Source organism: Kryptolebias marmoratus, linkage group LG1 (genome assembly GCF_001649575.2).
Source record: "Kryptolebias marmoratus isolate JLee-2015 linkage group LG1, ASM164957v2, whole genome shotgun sequence".
In the NCBI taxonomy this organism is placed as follows: Eukaryota; Metazoa; Chordata; class Actinopteri; order Cyprinodontiformes; family Rivulidae; genus Kryptolebias; species Kryptolebias marmoratus.
The window spans coordinates 24,162,767-24,183,548 of record NC_051430.1 but is presented as its reverse complement, the minus strand read 5'-3'; the positions used below and the strand labels follow the sequence as shown (position 1 = coordinate 24,183,548).

General features: G+C 38.4%; 1 protein-coding gene across 9 annotated transcripts in view; it reads right to left on the bottom strand.

Moving 5' to 3' along the window:
- The window catches only part of gpat2 (glycerol-3-phosphate acyltransferase 2, mitochondrial), a 106,015-nt gene extending 85,478 nt beyond the window's left edge, over positions 1-20,537 (bottom strand). For 3 of the 9 annotated variants that reach the window (XM_025005110.2, XM_025005108.1, XM_025005113.1), the window contains exons 1-4: positions 20,460-20,537; positions 20,304-20,350; positions 19,791-19,884; positions 16,367-16,422 (exon numbers count right to left, since the gene is read on the bottom strand). The gene's annotated coding sequence lies outside the window, so the exon portion shown is untranslated. Of the gene's footprint in view, positions 1-16,366; positions 16,423-19,790; positions 19,885-20,303; positions 20,412-20,459 lie in introns of those variants that run through there. The other 6 variants (XM_025005109.1, XM_025005114.2, XM_025005115.2 and 3 more) reach the window with 6 other exon arrangements.
- Positions 20,538-20,782: the final 245 nt, after the last annotated feature.

Here is a 20,782-nt window from a genome sequence, read left to right as displayed (position 1 = left end):
TAAGAGACTCATATCTGCTGGGTCCCGCTGGCACCAGATGGGTAAACTATGTGCAGCAAAGTTGTCCAAAAAAGGTCCCCAATATGACAGCTCCACATTTAAGGCTTGGCTGAATATCCTCTTTTTTATGTTTCTTATTCATTAATGCAAGATTTAAATCTTTGCATTTGTGATGCCCCTTTACTTATTCTGTTTTCACTGAATCATCACTTTCCTAGCTTCACTCAGTCCCGATGACACTTTCTTTCTGTTTATTTGAACAAAACTGTGAGCTAAAACCAACTTACTTTGAGGGATGCACCATTTGTGTTTGGAACCAGGCTATTTTCAGCTTGACAAGTTGTGACTGCTGACAATAAAAATCAAGCCATTAAGTAAATACATCCTGTGCACAGTGATTCAGGTGCAAGCATGCCTCTCGTCTGGAAATCTATGAGCGTTCAAGGCTTTTTCTATTAGAATTCGATGTCCTATGGGGTAACAATTTACAGAGGCTGAACAGGTTGGGCATATTAGTTTGTTTACCCCACATCTCACTAATGTCTGTACTCCAGTCCAAAATAATCCGCTAGTTGCATAATTTTGCAAGTAGAAAAATGTTACTTTATGCATTTGCTGGATGGACTTTTCACTTTTTGAACTTCTTAAAAACTCCCATTATAGTGCATGATGAATGACAATGCGACAGTTTTGTGCTAGTAATTGACTTTTATTTTGCAAACTTTACAAATTAAATGAGCCATACACAGCTATTTTACTAAGAACATTTCACAATTTAATGTGTAGGATCAGCTGTATTTCCAACAAGGCAACTCTCAGTGCTACTTTTAGGCACCAACCTACTTGCACTGATCAATTTGTAATCTGATATAAAAGCTAGAGGTGTGGCAAGGGATTTTATTTTTTCAGTCAAAAGAGATGTGTTGTAATTATGAATCTTAAACATTTGGAATGACAGTTTTAAAGAGGATCTTCTATTTCTCAACCTTAAGTTACATGGCAATACAGTCATAAGTGAGAAAAGATTTATCTTAGTAAAACAGCTGTATCTGTTGCATCTTTATTAAAGCAGCAATGCTCCAGTGCACCCTCTGTGTCTGCATGTCTTAAATTCACATCCCTGAGTCATAATTGTTATTTCTGAAGGGCTCAAAACCTAACAATTACAGAAATACAGACATTCATTTGGCTGCCTAAAGACAGAGCTAATTTGAATAAAAATCAAAGCTTTAGAAGGACACGATGACTGATAGCTTTTTTTCTGTAGATGTGAGCTATTTGTACCTAACCTCTAAAGATAATTCCTCTAGGGAGTCCCAAAGATAGTATTCATTTCACAGCCCATCTGCATCCAAATGAAGTTTACGGTGAAACTGACAAACCTATTAAAAGGTATGACATAGCACCTTTGACTGTCACAGAGCAGTTCTGATCTCCATTACCTGCGCCTGAATGAAAAAACACACTGTCCCACTCCTAAAAGCTTCAATGTGGACTTCAAGAGAGAGGATGAACAATGAAAAGTGGAGTGCAAAAGGGAAGAACGTGGAATGAGAAAGGAGAGAAAAGACAAGTGGAAGACGAAGGGTTGAAATCTTCTCTTTTAAAGGAGAGTCCTTTGAAGCGACTGTGACATTTCAAAAGGCCAGACTTCCTGAGAGGCATTGACTCTTCCTCCATTAGAGCAGGGCACTCCATGATTACACATATCAATAACATCTGAACACGAGCTCTGTGTTTTATAACTACACTGCATGAACAGTTATTAGACAAGTGCGTACTCTGACCTTGGTGCTTCTTTGCATACTCCCAAATTGCAGATGACATAACATTCAAAGCTTACTGACTTTAACAACTTAAGTGATGTGCATTTGTTTAATTAGGCAGCATTAATGCCACTGGCGAATAGAGTCAAAAAGAAAATATCTAACAATGACAAGTCTAAAATCTTAAATACTTTTATTTATTAAGGTTTGATCATGAGTTCTGTTGCAAAAAGTAAAATATGCAAAAACAGCTCAAGACAAAAAAAGGAATAAAACATTAAAATTAGACGTGGTTCCAATTGTCCTTACTTATTACTTATATAACATCTGTTTTATGAAGTGTGTGCCAAAGTCTATTAGACAAATATAAATGTAGTTTTATTTATATGCTTCAGCGTCTTGCTGCAGATTAGCTGATACAATGTGGTTTTCAAGGATGGGTTTAGTAGAATTTTGTGGTTTGCAAAAGACAAAAACCAAGATGGAGGTGTTAGGTGTCTGGTTTTTGGCATGTTCACAAAAAAAGGTCAGAACTTGATCTAATAAAATAAAATAAAATAAAGTAAAAAGTTGCTGCATGGCCATGGAAGGAGTCCATTAAATTTTGATGTGGACTGGGATTATTTTGTTGAAATTTATAAATGCAGCAGTGGCCTTAGCAGATGTGCTCTTCAAGTTCTCTTATTTACTGACCTGTCAGTTTTTGTTTGTTTGGTATAAAGATTTCATCAAAGTAAGGAGACAGTTTGCAAGACAATTTAACAACACAGGAGACTTACGGAGTAAGTTTCTGTTCGTTTTTGATTAATTTATGGCAGGGAGAGGAAGGCAGTTTCAGATTCCATGTTAAAACGATCATCAGGCTCATATTCATGCCATAAAATGAAAAGAAAAATTATCAGCAAGACAAATAAAGGTAAACTAAAAGCTCATACTTGTAACGTCCCTTAAATACATTCAGTGTGTGAAGATTTAATTTAATTTATTCAACAAATCAATCTGAAGCATTAGAAGTTGACTGCTCGGTGGGCTGACGTACAGACTGAACATGTTCATTATTTTTAATTGTCTGTGTTTTTAAGAAAATCAAACAATATCTGTATTTTTTCGCCCCCAGCATCTCTCCTCTGGCTCAACTAATCAGTCAGATGTTATAACTAGATTAACCACAGCAAACAGGATGTGTCCTAGCGGGATTTTAGGGTTTTTAGGAAATTAAGACAAGCAAAACACGATCAGGTGTTTACGAGCTTGAGACAATTTTAGAAGCCAAGTAAACATTTCAAACAAAAGTAAACTCGGCATAAAGGGTTAACTGAAAAACTCTAAATGTTTTCCTCACAGATATTCCGATAATAGCAGGTGTTCGAAGAAAAAGACCAGCTCACTTTCTCTTCTGCAAAGCTGCCAATAAAGTATCGACTGTCGCTTCTACAGACAATACCCCCTAATCAACTTTAGCACTGCAGAGGTTTGCAAATATTGAATCTAAACCATCTAAACATGAAGAGATCATAATCAGCAAATAATTAACAGTAACAACCAGGCAGAAATGACCACTTTCTGACTTGAACGGGGACAATTTAATGGGATGTATTAAAATGCATAATCCAAACAACAAGCTACTGTTCAAAAAAAACATTAACTAAAGGCTTTTTTAATTTAACAATATCTGGTCAAACTCATACTGACACTTACATTTTGTGTGATTATGTGATATCCAAAAGGAAATTAACCCCCCCCCCCACTGTTATTGGATCATTTTAAAGTTGATCAATACTAACTATTGCCATGATTTATCACAACTGGTCATTTTGTTTCTGTGCTGCTCACGATAATTCACAAATATTACACCATGATAGATAAAAGGGCAGCTTTCACATCTGGCATTTTTTCCAGATATAAAGAGTGTGACCTTCGTGAGCATCATACTGTCCACTGAACTGATATATGCTGCCAGCTGCAATCATAAACGCAACGTTCAGTGCTTTTACTGTACCGTTGTAAACATTACTGCAAATTTCCTTGATATACTGCGATATAAATTTGAGGTTATATTGTAACACTTCCCAAATATTTGCTCAATTTCCTCCCTTGACCACAAATCTGTTTTTGTGTAGACCACTGATGAGGCAAACACTGGGAAGCTCTTAAATTTCCCAAAAGACACATCAGCAGAACAGCTGCGTTCTGTATCTGAAACATTAGAAAAATCAGTGTAAATCTAACCGTATTACTAGATAACTAACTCCTGCACCGTTTCTCAGTTGAGCTGATCTGTGCCCCCGCTTCACAGAGTGACCACAACAGGCAAATCCAAACAGTGACGTAAACAAGTTTGCCTAAGCGTTTCTGTTTAACTCTATTAGAGGAAGAGTGCCAGACTGCCAAGCTTAGTCACATGGCTGGGATGTGATACTGGTGGCCTAATGGGAAACATGCTGCTGTCACACAGTCTTTAATTACAGACAAAGTCCTCTGACAGGCCCTTGTGTGACCTGGCAAATTCTCCTCAGCAGACACGCACATGAATACTGAATGAACGCTATACTCGGGTAAAATACTTGGTTGACAGACAAAATCAATGTAATTAGCCAGCATGGTAGAGACTCCAGCAAGACAATCTGTATTAATGATAGAAAAATCTATCAAGCTCTCTTTGTACCTCGCAGTTCTCTATCATGCGCTCATTGTCTCCTTCCTTTCAAGTCTAATTTATGATTCCAAGAAAACCAATAACACGAAGCCACACAGAGAGGGACACCGTCGCACGGAGAGCAGATACGCTGAGCCATGCCCAGCCTCGGAGCGGGAGCACTCAGCAGGTGCCGCAGACGGCAAACAGACCTAAGTGTCAGGGTCGGAGAATGCCGTTAGATGCCTACGCTGTAAAGTCATATGTCAACAAACACATTAATGCCTGCGTCGCGGCCGCACTGTTTAAATCAAGTTAGCAAAGCTGACACTTTAAAAGATATTTAAAGCAGAAGAGTTTAAATGAGAAACATGCTTTAAAAATGGTGAAAAGGCTCTCTGGGACTCAAAAAGCAGAAGTTGTCTACCTGACCAATTCTAACTCAATCTCTGCACACACTTAGAATAAATCAGGACCATTTCATTTCTATCTTAATAAAGCTGACTACTACTCTATTTTTGATATAACATTTTATATTAACTTTAATTTAGTTAAGATTGAAAGCGATACACCATCCAGCTCCAAGTAGTTACATTTAATCAGTGGTGTACTGATAAATATGGACAGTATATAATTAAAAAAAAAAAAACTTTCACCTGTTCTGTGAAGTTATCCAAACCAATCTAACCAATAAAATGAAAACTATAAAAAAATAAACGTCTAGTACATGTTAAAATTCATATTTAAAGAGTGCATGACTGATATTTTTATGAATATAGTACAGAATGAAAGAGTGGAGCTATTGATTGCCTGGATATTTTTAGCTGGACCAGTGACAGAAGGTGTGGATGTTGGTTTTAAGAGGCACCTGTTCGGAGGTGCAGAGCTTTTTATCCTGTGTTCAGGGCCAATGTGAAAGCTGAAGATCAGCACTACAGGCTGTTTGTGACCCAGTGTTTGGGATGTGTTTTATTGTGCTCATTTAACGGTGAGTGGGGAAACGTTTCACATAACCTGCGTGGTAAACTGATTGTAGAAAATGAAAAAAAAAAAAAAGCCTGAAATGCCGTCTGCTAAACTGCTTGCGAGCTTGTGCTTCGGGATTTTGTTTCTTTGTCATCAGACGTTCTTCTCCTGCGAAGCTACAGCCTAATGTCGTTACTTTTATGGCTTCCACACGTCTTCCATGCCAAGCTATTACTTCATTAACCTTTTTCAGCTTTATTTAACCAACATTTAGACACGCACTGCAGTGTTTTTTTTTAAATTCACTGAAAAGTTACAAACTTCTGGAGTAAAAGTTCAGAAAAAATAAAAGGCGCAGGCTCATATTTGGAGATTTTCCTGGGAATTAACTTTGTATTGACTTTAATATGTGGAAAAAATATTAAAGTAAATATAGTTTATGTTCATCAGTCAGTATTTTGTTGTCAGTCATCAAAACAAAGCACTGAAAAAAATGTATAAGTCAGTTTAAAAAGTAAACTAAAGACAAAGCTTTGGTTTTAATACCGGATTAAGCAGCTGAGGTTAAAAAAAATCCTTTTTGTCTGATCTTTTAATACCAGTTAATACTTTCTGCTGTACTGCCATGAATGACATGATTTGTTTAAATGTGACCCTTAATCATGATTAGTCAGTTGTTAAATTATCGCTGTCAGCAGGTCAAAGAAGATTAAATCTCTACCACCGCGAATAGAGAAACCACATTGTTCCAAGACAAATTACAGGAAATGTGATGAAAAGCCTTGTTATTTTTCCACTGCTTTGCTCCATATGAATGTAAATGAGGCAGGGGCAAACTCACTTCCCAGCTCTCATATCAGCAAGATAAGGGGGAACACCTGTTTCATTAGAAAACTCACAAAAGAGAAAAACCTCTGGGATTTTCAGATAAATTTCACGACTGTGTCCTTCCTCCCAGCTTCTTGTGCCTTTTTAACAGCGGACTGCTCGTGGCGCTCACTGTTTTCTGTCGGGCGGCAGCGGGAAAGGTGTCGCGCCTCAGCCAAACCGCTGAGAAGCAACGAAGCCAAGAAGCGCGAGTAAAAGTAACACTGGAGGACTGCGGAGACGGGAGGAGACGTCATCTCTGCTACCGTGAGGCCAAAACTTCCCAACGTGGTCAAGAAGAATCACAGGATCCGTTCCATTGCATTTCTGACGGCCACTTTGGAGAACATTTTTTCTGTTTTTGTGACTTCTTTGACAGGGACTGCTCACGTTATTTCATGTAAGCTTAAACACGGCGGAGACGGTCAGAAAGCTTCATTAGATGTAACAAGTAATCTCAGCATGGCAGAAGAAAGCCACAGCCGCTTCGGAAAACGGATCGTCTCAACATTACAGCACACTGTTAGTCCTCCCAGAAATTTCAGCTGTGATGACAGATTGTTGTTCTTGGCTAAGGAGCTGAAACTGCTTGATGGCTGAGTGTCCAAAAGCACAAGTGCTGTTTATTTATTTCATTTTGTTACACTGAATACCGCAAGTAATAAAATTTCAGAGATCTAAAATAAGAGATGTTATTGTTTACTTTTTGAAGGTGCAGTTACACAAGGTTTTTTTTTGTTTTTACTCAACTGCAACTTATGTTTTAAAATGAGAATCATGATCTCAATTCACACCAACAAAAACTCACATTTTAGCGAGAACCGCACAGCCTAACTTAAAGTTTAATGAAACGCTTCAATCACACATTCAGGACTTGGGTAACTCACCCAGACAGCATTTTATTTGACTTTTTTCTGTACATTTATATGGGTGGCTGCAAGACAAATTAGCTTCCTAAAAGGAGTGTATATAAATAATTTAAAAAAAAAACAACAATAGAGGCTCATTTCTGAAGTCAAATTTATTCTAAATCATCAAAGGATGAGAGATAAACATAAATTTCTAGACGGGTCCCATTTCACTAGCCAACAAAATGGAAAATATTGTGAGAAAAGGAATGCAGAAAACTACTGAGGCAGTAAAATCAGCCCTGCAAAACCTGAAAAAAACAGCCGAGACAATTTCTAAAATTGAATATTATCATGAGTTTTAGGAAACGTCCTTTTAGTAAATTACTACAAGACAAATAAAGACGTAGGAAAAAAGAAGGTGCCTCTAAGATGTCAACCTCCACCTGACTATAATTATTTTTCCTCTCAGCCTCCCGTTCCATCTCTCCTCTGCTTGTTTCTGGCTTTTCCCTCATCATAACATGAGGCTACTTAACAGCATCTTAACTCCAGTGATAAACAACAGACTAGTGATTCCCCTATCCATCAACATCGCTCCATCTCTCCGTCTCTGCTCTGACTCTCAGAGGCTTTGCAATTTTTCAGTCCTCTCGAGGTCTGATTTACGCCCTTCCCCGCTGTCTGTGCTGGCTTCTTCTCTCCTCACAGCTTTTTTCTATCCACTAAATCTGCGCAGTGTCAGCTTCTCTCCTCCTTAATCCCAGATACACTTCCATTTTACTTCTCCAGTCACCAATCCACAAAAGCAGAACATTATGCATTTTTTTCCTCTGCAAAATGAGAAGGAATTGTCTCAAAATCAGAGTCGTGGTACTGAGAATTGCTCATGCATATTTAATAGCACTTTAAATATCAATCTGATGAAAATCTAATCAAACAGAGAGGATATCCGGTGCACATTATGAATAATAAGTTGCTGTCAAAAGACTTCACGATAGCTGGCAAAGACAAATAAAACACTTGCAAAAGAGAATAATAGAAACAATGCTATTAGATGCAGTAAAATGCTACCTTGAGCTGCTCATACTGCACCATACTTCCTCCATTAAATGTTAAAAACATTATTGGGATGAAAAACGCCAAAAGCAATCACCAATTTAAGATTTGAAAGAAAATGGTTTTAGCCCAGAGCCTCTGTCTCAAAAGAATCGAATTAACTAAAACTTCTGATATTACATTTCTGAGCCAATTGAATCCCCACAGAACAAGTGGAAAAGAGAGCGAAAAACAAAAGACAACAGCAAGTAATTGGAAACATACAATACCTTACAAGAAGATTTTTAAAGGAAGTGCAGTTTTTCTGCTTCTTCAGCACACTGTGTGGAAGGGACAACTTTACAATTATGTCTAAAGTCTTGCTGTGCTCATACTCGCTCACTTTTTTGTTTCGTTTTAAACACAAAGGAAATACAACAAAAGGGGTTTCTGCCTTCTGAACAAGAAAAAAATACAGACTACTAAGAATCAGCATGTTTCTTTGTTGAATGAAGTTCATAAAGATGTGTCCATGTAGACAGAAATAAGTCCTTTACTCTCAGTCCACGTGTCCTCCCAGTTTGCTTTGTTTTAGAGACAAAAACAGATTTCCTAACTGAATTAAGTGAAGTCAAATTTCAACAAGGAAACTCTGTAATCTGTTTAACCCAACACTGACATGTAATGGCAGTAGGGCAACTTCATAACTTCCAAGTGCACTATATTGCCAAAAGTATTCACTCACCCATCCAAATCATTCAGTTCAGGTGTTCCAATCCCTTCCATGGCCACAGGTGTATAAAATCAGGCACCTAGGCATGCAGACGGCTTCTACAAACATTTGTGAAAGAATGGATCGCCCTCAGGAGCTCAGAGAATTCCAGCGTGGTGCCGTGATAGGATGCCACATGTGCAATAAGTCCAGTCGTGAAGTTTCCTCGCTACTAAATATTCCACAGTCAGCTGTTAGTGTTATTACAACAAAGTGGAAGTGATTGAGAACGACAGCAACTCAGCCATGTAAAACCACAGAGTGGGCTCAGCGGATGCACAGAGGTCGCCAACGTTCTGCAGAGTCAACAGCTACAGACCTCCAAACTTCATTTAGCCTTCAGATTAGTTTAAGAACAGTGTGTAGAGCTTTACAGAATGGGTTTCCATTGCTGAGCAGCTGCATCCAAGCCTTACATCAACTGCAAACCACCAGATGCAGTGGTGTAAAGACTGCCGCCGCTGGACTCTAGCGCGGTGGAGACGTGCTCTCTGGAGGGACGAATCACGCTTTTCTGTCTGGCAATATGATGAACGAGTCTGGGTTTGGTTGTTGCCAGGAGAACAGTACCTGCCTGACTGCACTGTGCCAAGTGATACGCTTTTGGGATGAAATAGAGCGGAGACTGTGAGGCAGGCCTTCTCATCCAACATCAGTGTCTGACCTCCCAAATGTGCTTCTGGAAGAATGGTCAAAAATCCCCGTAAACACACTCTTAAAGCCTTCCCAGAAGAGTTGAGGCTGTTATAGCTGCAAAGGGTGGGTCAACATCATATTAAACCCTGTGGATTAAGAATGGGACGTGAAGGGAGGAAAGCGAATACTTTTGGCAATATAGTTTATCTTTCTTTAATGTATTCTGCATCTTTAGTCTGCGTTGTACTGACATCATCATCCCTCTTTCTTTCTGTATTTACAGGACTTACGTTTGGTGGGGGTAACATTTTTTGAAAAGCTTTATGTGCTCAAGAGGCCAATTTTAAATCCACTTGTGTCGACTCCAAAGATAACAGGCTTTGTGGCAGTTACAGTACCGCCACTTATAAACATCCAGCCTGTAAACCAAGACGGTGATTAAATCCTTTATGAACACTCAGGCTCAGAAATGAAGACCATTTCAATAATTTACTTAGATTCCAATGTGTCCTATGACTAAGACCTGTGTGACTTTGTTTGATTCAGGTGTTTTAGTAGCCCATGAAACAAGAGGAGCTCAACTCAGTTATAAAAGAAATATTGCACCTGGTATATATGTGTGACAGGAGAGACATTTTGTGACTGACTTAAGTGCCAGCAAAGCAAAAGCTGACTGTAAGGAACAATATCTGATGACACATATACATAAATGTAAGCAAAACAGCACAGAGAAAAGTTTCTTCCAACAAAAAAAAAAAACAGGGCTGCAGTATTACAGGTTAGCTTGATTATTACTCATTTCATTTTAACCCTAACCCTAAGCATAAAATGTATTTTATCCCAACTGACTTCACTATAAAAAACAAACATATTTATAAAATTCACCCGACTCAAAAACTGTCTTCCCTGCTCTGTTGGAGTCACAAGTCTATTCAAAGAGTATATTGCTAATGTAGCACAGCAAATCTGTCACTATATTAAAGAAAATTTTAAAACTGTCAATCATAATTTTTAGGACATCAGCTGAGCTGGAAGGGGTCATTCAGGAACAAACCTGGGGAGGTCACATGACATCGATGGACTTAGATCAAGTGCAGCAGATGACATTAATGCCTGCAGGTTAGAAAGTTAGGCATGATGGGATAGCAACCCTCAACACTCTGTCAGGAAAACAAACCACAGTTTTTATTGCTTCATTTTTTGTTCTTCTCAGCAAATTTTAAAAAGTGCTCTTACTTTGTTTTTTGTTTTGGGTTTTTTTTGGTCACCAGTAAATTTTCAGGTTCACATTTAACATTTTATTCTTCAAGAACAACAAACTTTTAAGTTTTTTTTACAAAGCTTTGGACCGTTCTTAACCCCATTTAAGTAGTTTTGGTAATCTCATTAGTGATTACAGTTTCATGATGCACACCAATTATGTCACCATCTGAAACAGTAAAATATTTCCTGCAACCACAGAATGCAACTTCTAACGTGGGTTTTTAAGGATCGAGAACCCATTTACTGCATCACCCACCCACCCATCCATCTTCTTCACCCAGCAGGGTTGCCGGGAAGCCGGTGCCTTTTTAAAGAACGCTACAGGAAATCAGTGTAGCTTCTCAGTCATCCAGGACATGGTAAATCTAAAAAAAGGTTAAAAACAAAAACAACTGGACACAGAATATAAGTACAGTTGTTTTTGACCTTTTTTTTTTTGGAGCTACAGGAAATTATTCCTGCCATTTGCAATCCCACTTTATAAATTCTCATTTCTGTCTAACAGATAAACACCAGTAAACCTATAACTGAATAAAACTCCTGTGAAAATGTTATGATGCACAGTATACTCCACCCCCATCACACAGTGCTGCTGTAAATATGTAAATTATGTGTATCCTGCCATCACTGCGCTACCTCTACTTTAATTTGTACTCATCAGTTACTGTTTGTTTTCTTTGTTATTATGAGATTTGTTTTTAATGCTTTTAATTTTGAACTTGCCTGTTGTTGTGACAAACCAATTTCCCTCAGGGGATCAATAAGAGATCTTTCTATTTTATTATACTCCATCTCTAGCGGTCACAGTGTGAGAGGTGGGGTACACTCTGGACAGGTTGCAAGTCCATCTAATGACAGAAGTCATTAAATACAGTCAATAAAGTGACTGAAATAACAAATTGTATCACTTTCCTTGAAGATTTAACTTTTTCTGGCTGGGGTTGGGGATTTAGACGCCTTCTGGCAGCCTCGGTGCGATTTCTGAATTGACCAAGGCGGCAGGGAGGGTTGAAGTTAGCCAATCAATGTTGTGCCTGTGTGGCACCAAGCGAGGTAGCAGCAGAACCATAATGGTAGACTTGTAAAAAGAGAAGTCAGCGCTGTGGCTGAGAGATGGGAGGAATTATGACATACTGTCTGTGAAACCATCAGGCTGCAGGATTTAAAAGCCTCAACATCAATAAACAAATTCATTGGAGAGGAGGTCGATGATGACACACAGCAACTTTGCATTTAGTAAAAAAAAATGGTTAACCACAAAATGGATAAGCCTAGAACTTCAGCTCGATAAACACTGACATTGATTTGCAACAGAAACAATGAATTCAGGAGTCTATTTCTTCACTTTACCATCATGCCAAAGAACTGTACAAGAAAAAAGGTTGGGTTTTTTTTTGTAATTTTTTTAAATCAATCTCTTTAGTGCTGGGAAAATAACCCTTTGACTCAAGAAAAGCATGATTAGAGAAAAAAGCAGAATATAAAAAAAAACTAACAAAGATGAAAAGCAGTTGAATTACACACTTAGCCATTAGTGCACTCACACAAGCATCCAGTAAAACATGAACATACAAATACGCTCACTAAAAGTTGAGAGCCCTGCAGAGCAGCTGATTAATGTCATGGGAATATAGCACAGATGTCCACAGAAGAATAACATGTCAGCATAAGGGCAGCAAAGAATGCTATGGTGGATGACCGTCTGTGAAAGAATGCAAACAAAAGAAAATCTGGGTCTCAAAAAGCCAGAACTGATTAATAATGTTTTTAAAATAATCCTCCATTAAATACATCAACAAATGGAGAGAAGAGTTGGAAATTGGCCGGCAAATTGCACAAACGAGGAATCACTGACATTTTAGGATATTTATTCATGACACATGTAAAACCCTGCAACAATAAAATCTTTATAAGAGGTAAAACTCGTGTTTCTGTTTTAGTTTGCTTTAACTCCATGACGTGTCGTCTAAATTAATTATCAAAATGTTAAAAAATTATTCAAAAATGACACTTTTACACTCATGGAAATCTTGAAAAGGAAACCCGACAGTGAAACCGGATTTAAGTCACCTAAACTGAAGGGAAAGCATAATGAAGGGTTCTGAAAGGGACAGAAAATGTTTGGGTAATTGTTGAAGTGAAATGAGAAAAAGGAACAGCAAGCTGCAGCCACAAAGCCTTTGATCGAGTCGGGTTACTCCACACAGCTTTAGAAACATAAAAGCAAAGTTATCCTCAGGGAATAATTTTTAATTACATAAAAATAATGACATATTTGCTTCCCTAAAACTCTATATCAGATAAACAATTCAACAACAGGCCTGTTCTCTCTGATCAAGCCAAACTATTTATCTGTGACATGCATAAACATCCTTGCAAATGCACTCCGGCTCCCAAGCGGCCAGTGCGGCAATCGAGAGGGGTTGAGCAGACTTCCCCACAAACAGAGACCAAAAAAAAAAAATGTGACAAACTGATAAATGGGGGAAAAACGAAGTGTTATGGAGGAACTGTGATACTGAAAATGCAGAAGAGTGTGGAAAAAAGAGAAAGAGAGAGAGAGTGTGTTAATTTGGCAGAGGTATGAAATGGCCAATGCACTAATAAAAAATAGCTGACTTCTGCAGGGATACTGAAACAAATAAACACTCAACAAGCCTCTTCATATCATGCAGATGAGACGGTACTGCAGGCACTACAATATGAAGTGGCAACAACAATGCACAAACAAAGCACCACAGAGGAATTCGGTACACAGAGGCCACTGGTGTGGAAATGAATTTACGTCAACGAGCTTCTGACGTACAACTTATGTTGCACCTCTCAAATGCACAAATAGAGTCAAGCACCAGGTATCTAAATGGACATATTATTTATAAATGTATATATGTATGGGTAGTGATAGTGATGAGAAAAATGTCTCTATAATCTAACCAGTTTCATTATAAAAGCGGCTGCAGTGACAGAGCTGGAGAAAGAAAAAATTATGACTTCCACAGAAAAACTCAGTTCAGAAAGTTCACTCCGTGCTTAGAGTGAAAGTGCTGGGACAGAGAGAGGTTTTGTATTTCTGTGTGGCAATTATATGTTATTAACGGCCATTGTAAGGCTTGAAACTGGTGCAACTCTGATAAGCTACGCCACAAAACCATCTCTGCTGATTTAAAAGATAATTCATTTAACTTTAAAAGCAATACAACATAAATCTAGAGAGACGTTTAGAAAGTCCATGAATGCTCCGTCGTCTAATGCAATGGTTGAGGGTTGAAACCCCTCTGGGCATTCAGAAGGATCTAGAGAAGATCTACAAAAATCATGCTGACTTTTAAAGTGATCGTAAATAGCATATATAGACCCAACTGTGAAAAAGATGCCCTCAGACATCTGATTAGGATGCCTCCTGGAGGCCCTCCCTTTGGATGTTTTCTGGGCACGTTCCACTGAGACGAGACCCGGGGCAGACCCAGAACTCGCTGGAGGGATTATGTATCCTCTGTAGCCTGGGAACGCCCTGGGATCCCCCAGGAAGAGCTGGAGTGTGTCACTGGAGAGAGGGATGTCAGGGTTTTTCTCCCGGACATGCTGCCTCCGTGGCAAAACCACAGATAAGCAGTAGATGGGTGGATGTTAAAAAGATATTACATGAGGTTCTTTGTTAAATAACTTATTAGCAATGTTTGTACACTTAACCAGCGGTAGTTGGGGTCACAACTCTCTGCGATTTTGGAAACCACGAGTTTAATGCATGTAGATGTTTTTTCTCACCTTTAACATCTCTATAAAACTGAGCAAAGTTAGGAACAGAGGGAAATTCAAAGTCCTTTTATAATTAAAACAAAACTATCTGCCACTAGCCCTATTTTAGATATCTGTTTACCACTTTTGTCAGAAAAAGGGGTGGATCACAGCACATGGTGGAATCGGTGGTTTGGGACATTGATATATATATATATATAGAAAAAACATACTTTTAGATATATCTGCACCCACAAGACCAAAGATGCCTACCCACTTTTCTCCTGGCAAGCAAAAGTGTGACACGATGAGCAGTTAAAAGAGAGAATAACAGCTTTGTGTGAAAGCATATGCTCGGGGAGAATAAAAACAAGGGTAACAGTGAAAAGCAGGGAATAAAATTCAGACAATCTCCCTGAAGCCTGTTCCTGTGGTTCTGTAGTCAGTGACACCTCAGGAGGAGGAATGGAGGGAGAGGGTGGGGGAAGTGTGTCAGTTGACTGGGGCTGATAAAAACAGACCGGAGCACAATCACATCATTGAACTTATCCAGTTTTAGTATTTTGAGTTTGACTGTTTATTGTTGAAGTGGATGATTAATAGTACATGCCTGAAAGTGTAACAAAATGTCTATTAACAGAATTAGAACAACAGATCTTTGGGTACGAACTGAGCTCTAAGACCTGGTAGACAAAAAACTACACATTTTTTACCTCACTTCTGGGTAGTGACAGAAATACCAAGTTTCTAAATACATAGGGCTAAAATGAGTGCCACTGTTGCTCATTCATGCAGAGGAAAAAGCCTGTCGAGGTTGTACAATATCTCATTAGTAGGCCTGCTGAGCACATCCAAGTTAAAGTTTTTATGCAGGTCCAACTGGTAGGTGACCCTGAGGGTTCACCCTGGACATAGATGAGTTATAGATTTCATCTGTCGAGCAAACGCTTCAAAATCCCACAGGAGACGCTGTAAAATACTGAGAGAAAGGACATTTATACAAACTTAGCCTGCTGCCTCAACAATACACCACATTTAGGCAGCGGAAATCCAATAGATGCAGTTTTGAGAACATTTTTACAACCTAAACAAATACAGTACATGATTCCCTCAAGAACGGAGACGGATGCAATCATAATGCAGCAGATAGAACAAACCACTGCTTCAGTTTCCCTTATAGAAAACATTCACAAAGTGCATTACAACAACATCGAAACACCTGGAAATCAAACAGGCTGTTTCCCAACTGGTAAAAAACTTTTTTTTTTTTTTTTATAAAAATAGAGCAATATTTATGTCCTCTAGTTAAGGTTTATAGTGTGGTTGTGTTTTAAACAGCAGAGGACACACCTGAACATCCTGAACACCACACTGTGCACAAAGTTCTGGTGACACAACTTTTCCAGCCTTAAATGCTAAGTAATCACAGAGGTGCACATCTTGTACTTTACAAAGATGTGTAACTCTTGATCAAATATCCTAATTATTACTTCTTTTTCATTTTCTCACACAAAAGCTCCCTGGGAGCAATGCTCAAAATTTAGACAAAATTAGAAGATTCTGTTTCCCTCTTACAACACAATACAAAAACACTCCCTGATAGTGATGATAGCCTACTGTTGCTATGGTCCCTAGTAACATAGCAACTAAGTGACTTATTCAATATGTTTTCAAAAGAACATCTGTGACCAAAGGGTTGAGAACAACCCCAAAGGCAGCAGTCACCCCAGAACATCCACAGGTAGGAAATAAAACAATGAGCTTCCATCATATGTGGGTAAGGACAAATCAGACCCATTTTGAATTCTGTTTTGAAGAAGAACGTTGTGGTTTTTCCTACCTTATCCTGACGCAGGTTGCTCTGATGAAGACCCACTGATAGCTTGATGTTCAACGCTGCAGTAAAAGAGAAACAAATGTGTGCCGTAATTGTAATTTGAGTACCATAATAACATTAACATGCATAAATCTAGGAAAACAAATGAAAACTAAACAATAATCAAGTATGTTAGGGTACACACGCCTGTTCAAACAAGTAAAATAATAACTTAATATTGCATTTTCAGCGCATCTAGATGGTGAGCGGAGAAGACTTTATCAAACACACACGCCTCCTTTACAGCTGCATAAACTGCATCTGGCACATTGTCCTCCCCGTAATAAACAATTGTTTCCACAATTACAAAAAAAATAAATAAAGGATGGCAATAAAAGTTTTGTGAATTATGAAGTGTGGCATCTTCAGAGTGATTGGGTATTCACAACCACATAAGTCAAATCAGCAGTAATAGAGAAAACATCAATGCAGCGAGCAAAGACAAATGAGAGAAAAGAGGGATGAGATGTGGGGGGAAAAAACCCACTCACAGCTCATTTGATTGCAGTGAACAAATCTATCCCATATAGACGACGCATTCATACACAATATACGCCCTCGTTTATACTCTGACACAGCAGCGCAGACGGACGTCACAGTTTTAGTTAATAAAGTCCATCCATTTTCGGGCTAACTGTCGCTACATGGTTGTGCCGATCTTGCAGGCAGAAGAAACGTGGATTAGCTCGTGTACTGACATGACACACGCACAAAAGATTCCCTCCTCTCCTCTCCATCAGAGGGTGAAATGACATGATACCTCTGATCCTGACAGAGCCTAAAAATACACAGCCTAACGGAGCTTAGTGGGCCTGTCAATTTCTCACTTTTTTTCTCTTTTTTTTTTTTAAATAAACCAGTTGCTCCTAGTTTGTATCCTAGTTTTGATGCTTATCCAGATTATGCTGATTTGCATTCTGCAGATTATAGCATTATTGTTAAATAATGCAACGAGGGAACGACTCGCAATAAACAAACACCTAATTTAGCCTTACTGTCACCTTAAAGCTCACAAAACTCAGCCGCTATTATCTAAATCACCTGGACATCTTGAGCAGTTCAAGTTTATCTAATTGGCCAAATGTATTCACAGCATGAAGAGCATGTATGCACAGCATTTGGAAATATATTAACCATCTGTCTGCAGCAGTCCAAGCATACTTTTGCTAAATTAATGCTGCACAATGATATTAAGACATTAGTTTTAAACATATATTTTGCATCCTAATATCTATGCATTTGCAGTCACTAACAATGGAGTTTTCTGACTGCGACACACAGATGATGTATCCAGTTTTTCTGTCATCTTAGCGTCTGTAATCATCACCGGGAGAAGATCATGAGAACTCTGGGTGAGGAGCTGCAATGCTACTGTGTCCTAGTTTTTAATCAAATTACTACATGAAGTATATCCAAGATTCTCAAATCCAGAGAAAAGCTTTTTCTGGGTTTGGGGGAAAGTGGAATAATATGTTTAAATAAGCAACACCAAACCATATTCAGAACATTAGTGCAGTCGTCCATACACCGTTGAGCTGAAGCTATTTCTTCCCAGACACTGTAGACTGCAGGTATAATACTAAACTGTTGTTAAAAATAACTACAGCCGTTAGTGTCAATATTTATGTAAATGCAAGTGTGTGCTCATATTACACAAGCCCAAACTATGCATACAGAAATTAGATCTACAGCGAGAAACTCTTCTTGCAGTCTTGAGTTTTGAGGCTTCAACCCATCAGAGAGGGGGCATATCTGAAAGTTTTATACGGTCGGTAATTCTGCACACGGGAAGTTATACATCTACACTTTTACGGGACAGAAGGATTTTTTTTCATGCATAAAAACACTAACTCAAAAAGCACACCCTCACACCTTCTCCTAATCCAATTCAAAGAACCCATGGATGAGTAAAGCAAGAAGAAAAAGGTCTGTGCAATGAACGCTGCTGGTCATTATCATAAAACTGTACGCGTGTGCGCCGAGTGGTCCATCACTCACCCATACATTTGTAAGTGCGCTCATTTATTTTGCCTGATAAGCTTCGGTTGGTGTAAAATGAAAGTAATATTCTGAATTTATTTGATAGTAAAAGTGAACCTTTATTGGGAAACAAAACTGTTTTACCGTCTTAAGGCAAAGGCGTCCCAACTTTGAGGCTGAATCTAATGAAATCAATCCATTCCCAATTTATTTACAAACAAGAAATACATGAAGAGTCTGCAGAGAAAACAACCTGGCTGCTGTTATTAGATGTGTTAGAAGCTGATACTGAGCACGCGCTGAGGAAATCTGGAAAAACAAGGAAGGTTTGGAGAGGATTTTTATCATTTGTAAGTGCAAAATGAAGCCAATTAAACTTTAAAGATGTTTCACCTCTGATCTGAAAGGTTTCCTCAGTGACTGAAAAGGCATTTTCTGTCCTGAAAGAAATGAAGTGCGGTTGCTTCCCCTTACAGATCATGTTTGTCTTGCTCTAAAAATACGTTTTAAGCCCTCATCCTTTGGCCTCTTAATGTTTGTAAATTCTTGTAATTAGATTTCATCGGCTTTTAACACTGTTTTGCAGTAGTGGGATTTTTTTGTCGGAATTTGAGTTTGTGGTTTTTATTTTAATAGTCATCAAATATGATGTAACATTGCCTAAAAATACTACAATATTGGAAGTGAAAGGACTCGGTAATGAGTAACATGACCTTAAAAACAAAAACTGAAATATGGCCTCTTTATTTTAGCACACTGAAGGGTCTACGGTCGTGTTAATCAAGGTTTCCGGTTCATTTTACGGATTATAATTCAGCCATTTTCACTGAGCATGCGTTTAACCCTTTTTCCATTATAGGAGCAGAGTTTGTGTCAGAATAAACAGCTTGTAAATTAAGGCTGAACAATGACGGCTGAAAAAAAAAAAAATACCTTTTGTATTTTGTAAATATGAGAGCTTGACTAAAACAAACACCTATTTGTTAGAGAAGGGGTCCACAACCTGCGGCTCCTTTGACCAACTCGAACAATGAATAATGTTTAAAAATATAACCGCAATGGGAAAACAAATTTATGACAAGTCACGACAACAGCGAGAATTAGAAGCGTCAGCTTGCCTCTGATAAAAAACCTCGAATAAAATTTAAAGTAAATGAAGGTTTCTGCCTGCATGAAAGAAAACATATCAAGTCACAATTAAATATACAACAAAAAGGACAATTTTTAAATCTTCATTCTCACTTTATGATTCATTTCAAAGGGGGATACTTTGAATGGTCTGCATAGCTCAGTGTTTTGATTTAACACAAAAAAATGGTTCAACATGCAGAAAATATCACAGTTTGTCTTTCATTTTAAAATGCCATAACCTGTAGTGTTTAATGTGTAGTATTTACACAACACTTACTGAGCTGTGCTGTCTTTATTTCAACTTTCAAATACATTTTGCAGCTCTGGGTTCATTTTAAAGGGGCTCTTTTGACTGGAAAGTCTGCAGACTCCTGTTTTAAGACAATAAAACAGAATATTTACAGCAAAACCGCAAGTCAACGGTGGACCGTGCAGCCAAAACAGGGGATGTTTGAGATGTTTCAGATAAATATGAGGAATAAAATTATTTCACGGGCTTGGAATGTGCTTCCAGAAAGTATTTTGCCCGGAAAAGTAAGCTAAAGGTCTTTCTAAAGACAGGAAACTTGCAACAGCTTGGGCTGAAGAAGCCGTAATGAGGTGGTTAAATGCGCCCACTTTCCTCTTCCGGTTAATTGTGCTTAGCGATAAAGCTAAGCACATTCAGCTAAAGTAAAAAAACAACAGCTTACTTTGCAAATTAAATGATTTTTTTTTATTCTTTCTCCTGGATGGGAGGATAAATAACAACGTTCCCGCGGGCCGACGTGAGTTCACATCATCTGCTCACCTGTGCACGCGGCTAGCTCGCAGCTAAAACAAATAACACCGGAACACCTGCTGACAAGCACAAAACACACAGAAAAACCTGAACAAACGTCCCCCAGAAACCCGACAGGCTTTCCCTTCCCGACGCTGTTATTTGTTTAGTTTTTTCTTTACTTACTTTCAGGAAAGCTTCTCCCTCCACCGTCAACAAAGATGGCGACCGGAAGTGACTTACCTTACCAAACCAAGGGGCCAGTCTAGGTCAATAGTTCTTCTTCTTCTTCTTCTTCTTCTTTTTAATCAATATTTGTTGGAAAAGGATATCATTTAAGCTCAGTTTTTAAATGTAATCTGTCTAATAGTTCATATAGAAATGACCTTTTCCACATGACATCCTATGTGGCCTCCAAGATAACATTTTTTTTTTTTTTTTTTTAGATCTGGCTCCCTGGTTTGGGACAGATTAAGTCTAGGAGTCTCATTTTGCTCATTTAGTGAAGT